Consider the following 9,416-nt stretch of genomic DNA (forward strand, 5'->3'; position numbering starts at 1 on the left):
CTCAGACCACAGCAGTATGAGGAAGGGCCATGTTTTCTCAGACCACAGCAGTTTGATGAAGGGCCATGTTTTCTCAGACCACAGCAGTTTGAGGAAGGCCATGTTTTCTCAGACCACAGCAGTTTGAGGAAGCCATGTTTTCTCAGCCACAAGCAGTATGAGGAAGGGCCATGTTTTCTCAGACCACAGCAGTTTGAGGAAGGGCCATGTTTTCTCAGACCAGCAGCTTGAGGAAGGGCCAGTTTTTCTCAGACCACAGCAGTATGAAGAAGGCCATGTTTTCTCAGACCACAGCAGTATTGAGAAGGCCATGTTTTCTCAGACCACAGCAGTATGAGAAGGGCCATGTTTTCTCAGACCACAGCAGTAATAGAAGCATATGTTTTCTCAGACCACAGCAGTTTGAGGAAGGGCCATGTTTTCTCAGACCACAGCAGTATGAGGAAGGGCCATGTTTTCTCAGACCACAGCAGTTTGATGAAGGGCCATGTTTTCTCAGACCACATCAGTATGAGGAAGGGCCATGTTTTCTCAGATCCTCACTATCTGTGTGTGTTTTAATGTTTTACTGTTTAGAACCAGAATCCTCAATAGAATACTAAACCAAGGAGAATATATATAAAATAAAAAGTATATTTATGGTTAGAATGAGGGTTAGGTTCAGGGTTATGGGTTAGAATGAGTGTTACGTTCAGGGTAATGGGTTAGAATGAGTGTTACGTTCAGGGTTATGGGTTAGAATGAGGGTTAAGTTCAGGGTTATGGGTTAGAATGAGGGTTAAGTTCAGGGTTAGGGTTAGAATGAGGGTTACGTTNTTCAGGGTAATGGGTTAGAATGAGGGTTAGAATTAGAATGAGGGTTAGAATTAGAATGAGGGTTGGGTTGAGGGTTAAATGAGGGTTAGGTTTGGGGTTATGGGTTAGAATGAGGGTTAGATTGAGGGTAATGGGTTAGAATGAGGGTTAGGTTCAGGGTAATGGGTTAGAATGAGGGTTAGATTGAGGGTTATGGTTTAGAATGAGGGTTAGGTTCAGGGTTATGGTTTAGAATGAGGGTTCAATTCAGGGTTATGGGTTAGAATGAGGGTTAAGTTCAGGGTTAGGGTTAGAATGAGGGTTAAGTTCAGGGTTAGGGTTAGAATGAGGGTTAAGTTCAGGGTTAGCGGTTAGAATGAGGGTTCAATTCAGGGTTATGGGTTAGAATGAGGGTTAAGTTCAGGGTTAGGGTTAGAATGAGGGTTAAGTTCAGGGTTATGGTTAGAATGAGGGTTAAGTTCAGGGTTAGGGTTAGAATGAGGGTTAAGTTCAGGGTTAGGGGTTAAAATGAGGGTTTACGGCGAACAGGATGTTGAATGGGAATCAATTGTTGGTCCCCAAAAGGTCCTCAAGTATATTAATAACCAACTGTATGTGTGTGCATGCGTGTGTGTGTGTCAACACAAGAGGAGATCTATGATGTTGACTTTATTGAGTTTGGCAGTGGTAATATCTCTGTCAGTCCTCTCATCATCAGATGGAATGGTAACGCCATGATGACATCACGGCTCAGAACACAATCAACTCTTTAGATAGTTCTGCTTTCTCCAATCACACGACAAATCTTATCGCTGAGCTAAGGGTTCCACTGATCTAAGACACGTTTTTAGCACAGTAAACATCTGGTGGATCAGATGGGGTTGAATCATAGGCTGATGATGTTATACACAGCCTACGAAAGGAAGGAAGGAAGGAAGGAACCCGTGAACAGCTATTTTCAGTCTTCTTACTGGAAGTTTAGTTGGTCATAATTGTTAATAAACAGACTTCAAAGACAGAACAAACGTTTTCCGTGAACATAACAAGATGGAGGAATTCTGGATGGATAATATGCAAGACTCAATGAGCAAAAACAGGTTGAATCCACATTATTTCCACGTATATAAAATATATTTTTTAAATCTATCTGGTGACAATGCAAAAAGTCATCAATGTAAGGGAATTCATTTTTTTATTTTTTACTTTTAACCTCAGTACAATGACATGTTGACATTTTTCATTGATTTCATGTTGAATTCACATTAGTTGACAACTCAACGAAACGTAAGTCAAAACTAAACGTTGAAGTGACGTCTGTGTCAAGTGGAGAGAAACACTAGAATAATTAAACCTATGTCTAACCTTCCAAGAGAATTGTTTTTGTGCCAATACTTTGATTAAATGCTCCAAGGGGAATCTTTGGGGAAGGACTCTACCAAAACACACTAGTGACTGTTAGGGATTACTCTTACTTTCAATGTCAACAGTCCTCTCTAACATGTAGTCATGAACATAACCCAGAACTGAACAGGACTCCCCACAGGAGAACAGCTATTTGTTCTGTACAACCTGGTGGTCTCTTGTATGTAGGCCAAACACAACACAACACATCTCCAAATGAATTGGACAGCTAGCTAGCTAGTCTTTTCCAAGGAATCTTTTAATCCGGAACATATTGGCGCCATTCTGTGGAAATGTATCGCTTTGGACCTCATACATACCAAGCCGTCTGCCATGTCAGGGAGATGAAACAGTCGTTTCAATCTGAAGGCTACGGTTTATGCGGTTGGTGAAATAAAAATGCTTTGGATGTGGTTGGTATGGACAGCTACGGATGATATGATTGTCCATCTGCAAGTTCACCGATTCATTTCCAAGGCAATCAAACCCTTCCGATTACAGGAAGTCCGGTTTCATGTGGTTGACTTCAGGATGACAGGAGACATTTCAATGGATCCTCCTGTAAAGATATTCTCCCACACACTGTTACAATTAGGGTAAGAAAGGGAGGATACAGTGGGGCAAAAAAGTATTTAGTCAGCCACCAATTGTGCATGTTCTCCCACTTAAAAAGATGAGAGAGGCCTGTAATTTTCATCATAGGTACACTTCAACTATGACAGACAAAATGAGAAAAAAAAATCCAGAAAATCACATTGTAGGATTTTTAATGAATTTATTTGCAAATTATGGTGGAAAATAAGTATTTGGTCACCTACAAACAAGCAAGATTTCTGGCTCTCACAGACCTGTAACTTCTTCTTTAAGAGGCTCCTCTGTCCTCCACTCGTTACCTGTATTAATGGCACCTGTTTGAACTTGTTATCAGTATAAAAGACACCTGTCCACAAACTCAAACAGTCACACTCCAAACTCCACTATGGCCAAGACCAAAGAGCTGTCAAAGGACACCAGAAACAAAATTGTAGACCTGCACCAGGCTGGGAAGACTGAATCTGCAATAGGTAAGCAGCTTGGTTTGAAGAAATCAACTGTGGGAGCAATTATTAGGAAATGGAAGACATACAAGACCACTGATAATCTCCCTCGATCTGGGGCTCCACGCAAGATCTTACCCCGTGAGGTCAAAATGATCACAAGAACGGTGAGCAAAAACCCAGAACCACACGGGGGGACCTAGTGAATGACCTGCAGAGAGCTGGGACCAAAGTAACAAAGCCTACCATCAGTAACACACTACGCCGCCAGGGACTCAAATCCTGCAGTGCCAGACGTGTCCCCCTGCTTAAGCCAGTACATGTCCAGGCCCGTCTGAAGTTTGCTAGAGAGCATTTGGATGATCCAGAAGAAGATTGGGAGAATGTCATATGGTCAGATGAAACCAAAATAGAACTTTTTGGTAAAAACTCAACTCGTCGTGTTTGGAGGACAAAGAATGCTGAGTTGCATCCAAAGAACACCATACCTACTGTGAAGCATGGGGGTGGAAACATCATGCTTTGGGGCTGTTTTTCTGCAAAGGGACCAGGACGACTGATCCGTGTAAAGGACAGAATGAATGGGGCCATGTATCGTGAGATTTTGAGTGAAAACCTCCTTCCATCAGCAAGGGCATTGAAGATGAAACGTGGCTGGGTCTTTCAGCATGACAATGATCCCAAACACACCGCCCGGGCAACGAAGGAGTGGCTTTGTAAGAAGCATTTCAAGGTCCTGGAGTCGCCTAGCCAGTCTCCAGATCTCAACCCCATAGAAAATCTTTGGAGGGAGTTGAAAGACCGTGTTGCCCAGCAACAGCCCCAAAACATCACTTCTCTAGAGGAGATCTGCATGGAGGAATGGGCCAAAATACCAGCAACAGTGTGTGAAAACCTTGTGAAGACATACAGAAAACGTTTGACCTCTGTCATTGCCAACAAAGGGTATATAACAAAGTATTGAGATAAACTTTTGTTATTGACCAAATACTTATTTTCCACCATCATTTGCAAATAAATTCATAAAAAATCCTACAATGTGATTTTCTGGATTTTTTTTCTCATGTTGTCTGTCATAGTTGAAGTGTACCTATGATGAAAATTACAGGCCTCTCTCATCTTTTTAAGTGGGAGAACTTGCACAATTGGTGGCTGACTAAATACTTTTTTGCCCCACTGTATATTACTGGAAACTATCCAAGTTTACCAGTAAAGTACCAGAATGTTGGTAACTTTCAAGGATTTTATGGAATTTTATCAGATGACAACTAGTGGCTCTTTTGGGTACTTCAGATTATCACAGGGGTGTAATTATCCCTGGCCCTCTACTTCAGATTATCACAGGGGTGTAATTATCTCTGGCACTCTACTTCAGATTATCACAGTGGTGTAATTATCTCTGGCACTCTACTTCAGATTATCACAGGGGTGTAATTATCCCTGGCCCTCTACTTCAGATTATCACAGGGGTGTAATTATCCCTGGCCCTCTACTTCAGATTATCACAGTGGTGTAATTATCTCTGGCACTCTACTTCAGATTATCACAGGGGTGTAATTATCTCTGACCCTGAAACAACACCTTGTCTAATGACCTGAAACAACACCTTGTCTAATGACCTGAAACAACACCTTGTCTAATGACCCTGATACAACACCTTGTGGAACTTTGGTCCAGAGGATATTCCTAGAAAAAGGGGCCCCAGTCCCAGTGTTACATACAGAGCGATGTCTGTCTAGGAGACTCTATACTCCAACCTCAGCTCATTTCCCAGGGAACCTGTGAAGACATTCCTTCACACCACTCCTTGCCCAACCAAAACCTCCCCTCCCGGCTCCAGTGTGTCCAAAGGTGCCATTTGAAAGCCATTCTCAGTCAGGACAGGAGCACCAAGCAGGCAGTTCTGTTTGTATTGTTACCTCCAGTAAACCGCAGTAGTATGTTCCGTATCAAGGTGGGAAGCAGATGAAGGCCAACTCTCTCTCAGCATGTGAGAATTACAATGTTAAAACAGAGAGAGGAAGGGGGGGGGGGGGAAGGAAGTGTTTGAACGTCTTTCTCCCATAGACGATGGCACAACACAATCAGTGGCTTAGAAAAGGTCTTACAACATTTGGGGGGAAAGAATGGTTAGGAAACGTGAATATGACTTTTTATAAAAAGACTCAGAGAAACAGGTGAATTTAGTTTTATACAATCTTTATTACAACGTCCTCACCCGCTATACATGTTCACATTTTAAATCAACAAGTTTTACAAGGACAGGAAACTATGAAATCCATCTGATTTTAAAATATCATGTTCTCTTCTCAAATGACCTCGGACTTCCTCATTCCACTGTTTGTTTCTCCCATACAGTGTGTACATATTGTATACAAACATCAATATAAACACATGGAAAATGTTATTTGGTAATTCAGTTAATGTAAAATAAGTTTTCTTCCTATGAATAAAAATACATTAACCATAAAACCTGCTGATAAGTTCTGACTGAAAAGCCTCAGTTATTATTGTTATTTTTAAACAAATATTTTCTCCTAGAAGTTTATTATAGCCTGGTTAAACCATACTGGAACGCTGATCACCATTGTTTGAAACATTCAGACTGGTTTAACCAGGCTATAAAAGGTTTATTGTCCCAAAGTTCCGGTTTCCCTGTCAAGACTGCACAAACCGATGTGGGACCAGGCTAGGAGACTAACTGATGTGGGACCAGGCTAGGAGACTAACTGATGTGGGACCAGGCTAGGAGACTAACTGATGTGGGACCGAGGCTAGGAGCTAACTGATGTGGACCAGGCTAGGAGACTAACTGGATGTGGGCCCAGGCTAGGGAGACTAACTGAGGTGGGACAGGCTAGGAGACTATCTGATGTGGGACCAGGCTAGGAGACTAACTGAATGTGGGACCAGGCTATGAGACTAACTGATGTGGGACCGGCTAGGAGACATCACTGCTGTGGGACCAGGCTAGGAGACTAACTGATGTGGGACCAGGCTATGAGACTAACTGATGTGGGACCAGGCTCAGAGACTAACTGCTGTGGGACCAGGTTTAGGAGACTAGCTGATGTGGGACCAGGCTAGGAGACTATGATGTGGGACCAGGCTAGGAGACTAACTGATGTGGGACCAGGCAGGAGACTAAGCTGATGTGGGACCCAGGCAGGAGACTAACTGATGTGGGACCAGGCTAGGAGACTAGCTGATTGGGACCAGGCTAGGAGACTACTGATGTGGGACAGGCTGGAGACTAACGTGATGTGGAACCAGGTTAGGAGACTAACTGATGTGGGACCAGGCTAGGAGACATCACTGCTGTGGACCAGGCTAGGAGACTAGCTGATGTGGGACCAGTGTAGAACCGGTAGGAGTTAATAGACCCATTATCATGGACGGTAGTGAAAAAAACTGTCGTAACTTCAGTACCATTTACTTAACACACGAGGTTATAATGCATTATAATGCAATGTCATAAGCATAGGACCCTATTATAATATCTCATCTCATAACGGATGAAATACCAGCCGTTTGAGTCAGTTGACATAAAAGAGACAAGATAATACTCTATAGGTGCTTATAAACAGTTATGAAGCATTATAAGGCTTGAAGTAAGTGTTACCATCATTTTTCCCAGAGCTCCTGTGTCTGATTAATGAAACTAACTCTTAGTTCCAAACGGCACCCTATTCCCTATATAGGGATCTGGTCTAAAGTAGTGCACTAAGTAGGAAATAGTGTTCCATTTGGGATGCAAGGGGGGCAGTTTTACGTTCATCGGGAGACATGCAAAAAACAAAACAGGACAGACAGTTAAGAGACACGTTGCCCTACCAATCATATCAACAACCGTCAGGAGACCAGTCTTTCACACAAGAAGAAGTCATAAAAAGTTCATCAGTTGCATAATAAGATGGGACAAATATATTTTGTTATTATGTGAAAACTTGAAATAAAGGAGACAACAGAATCAGGATCAACTACAATACTACAGCCCCTAAGCTGTCTCTTCCTGGTTTTACTAACACTTGAGGTAAAAGCCCTTTTAAACACCTTCATAACATCCTTGTTGACTTGCTGCCTGTTTGTCCACGGGCGCCACACTGGGTCGTGTTCATTAGGGCACACCGTAGCAATACGTTTCAAAAACATTGTGCAACACAAAAAGAAAAACAAATAGTACTCCCTGTTTCTGTCCATTTTCTTCCATTTGGTGCCTGATGAACATGACCCAGGCTTCAAAAAGGATTTGGGGAAAAGTGTTTCATATCAAATCAGGCTACTAGCTTTATAAAAGGTTCGACAGGTTATCCGCTCTCATTTAATACATCCATTTAGAGAGAGAGAGAGACTTCTCCCACTACTCTACCATTTAGAGAGAGAGACTTCCTAGCAGCCCCAGCTCCCCAACCCCATTGTTGGGGAGCTGTTGTGTCTGGTAGTGTCAGAGACAATATGAGCAGTCAGAGAGAGACAGAGACAATATGAACAGTCAGAGACAGGACAGAGACAATATGAGCAGTCAAGAGAGGACAGAGACAATATGAGCAGTCAAAGACAGGACAAGAGCAATATGAGCAGTCAGAGAGACGACAGAGACAATATGAGCAGTCAGAGACAGGACAGAGACATATGGCAGTCAGAGACAGGACATGGACAATATGACAGTCAGAGACAGGACAGAGACAATATGAGCAGTCAGAGACAGGTCAGACAATGAGCAGTCAGAGAAGCAGAGACAATATGAGCAGTCAGAGAACAGGACAGAGACAATATGAGCAGTCAGAGACAGGACAGAGACAATATGAGCAGTCAGAGACAGGACAGAGACAATATGAGCAGTCAGAGACAGGACAGGAAAGTCGTTTAACACGTTGAAGGTTTCAACATGATAGGTAGGAGGATGAAACGATTAATGAACTAGCAAGTAGGGTTGTGAACGTTAAAACAAAATTGGATCGTTAATTAAAAAAAATCCCTAACCGAAAAACAAATGTTTTTTTTCATTCATTTTATCATTTGTCCAAAATCAGAAATAACTTTCTCTGTTAGCTGCTCATCTCTGGCCCTGCTATGTCTTCTTCTGCTGCTCCACGTGCTCTCTGCTGTTAGTATCCATAGCAACGGCGCCGCTCGAATGATAGTGAGAGAGACAGAGCTTTTAGATTATTTGTGTCACAAAAAAATCAACTGACAAAACTCATGGAATATTATTATTTTCTGTCAGATATTCTCTCGTGTCGACTCAACGATGTTCCGGTCTTATATTGGATGAACTTGGTTGTTATATTTGATGAAGTTGATTCACTTCTGACACCATGTATTGATGGTAAGGAGATGACTGTACAGAGGACACTGCTCAGCAGAGCAGGAGACAGCAAACCTGACCACATTCTGCCCCTTTTAATATGAATTTTCTTAACAGTGAATTTAAAAAAAATTACAAATCTTGTTTTTAAAATGGCAGTTTTAATGTTAAGAAAACATTTCCACATCCAAAAGGTTAAAGGTCAAGACAAACCATGAGGGTGCAGAGTGGTCAGAACACGTCAACAACAATCTCTTTTATGTCACGTTAAACGGTCATACATCACGTTAAAACGTCATACATCACGTTAAAACGTCATACATCACGTTAAAACGTCTCGTATACCACTTTAACATGCACACCTCCAAAAACCCTTTTTTACAATGACATCAGTGGCTGATAAACAGATATTCAGATTGTATGAAAATGAAATCAAATCAGGAGATTCTAACGTTCCTAGTATGAAGTCCGTCTACGTTCTACTAAATCACAACAGTAGTCAAGTAAACAGTACACGGTCCAACCCGTTGGTAACCTACTGCTCGTTTCATCGGACAGACACCATGTTAGACAGTTAAACTCCTTTTCAAGTACGACCGACGCCCACGTTGCGTCAGAGACGTAAAGGCGTAGCACAGTGAGTGAGAACGGGAAATATCGCCCCACGCTAAACTCGAAGATCAATTTCATGTGTTATAATCCACCTCCTCGAGGCAGCAGTGGTTCTTTTACGAGTTCATGTGTTTTGTTATTCAGACCCTTTCGATACGTTCAAAATTACAATTTCCATCTGTTAGATATCGTCAGATATGCCCACTGACTTAATCCACTGCTTAAAATATGGGACACTAGCGTTTAGAAAGCACAGCTGGTTT

Source organism: Salvelinus sp. IW2-2015, unplaced genomic scaffold (assembly GCF_002910315.2).
Source record: "Salvelinus sp. IW2-2015 unplaced genomic scaffold, ASM291031v2 Un_scaffold1854, whole genome shotgun sequence".
Taxonomy (NCBI): Eukaryota; Metazoa; Chordata; class Actinopteri; order Salmoniformes; family Salmonidae; genus Salvelinus; species Salvelinus sp. IW2-2015.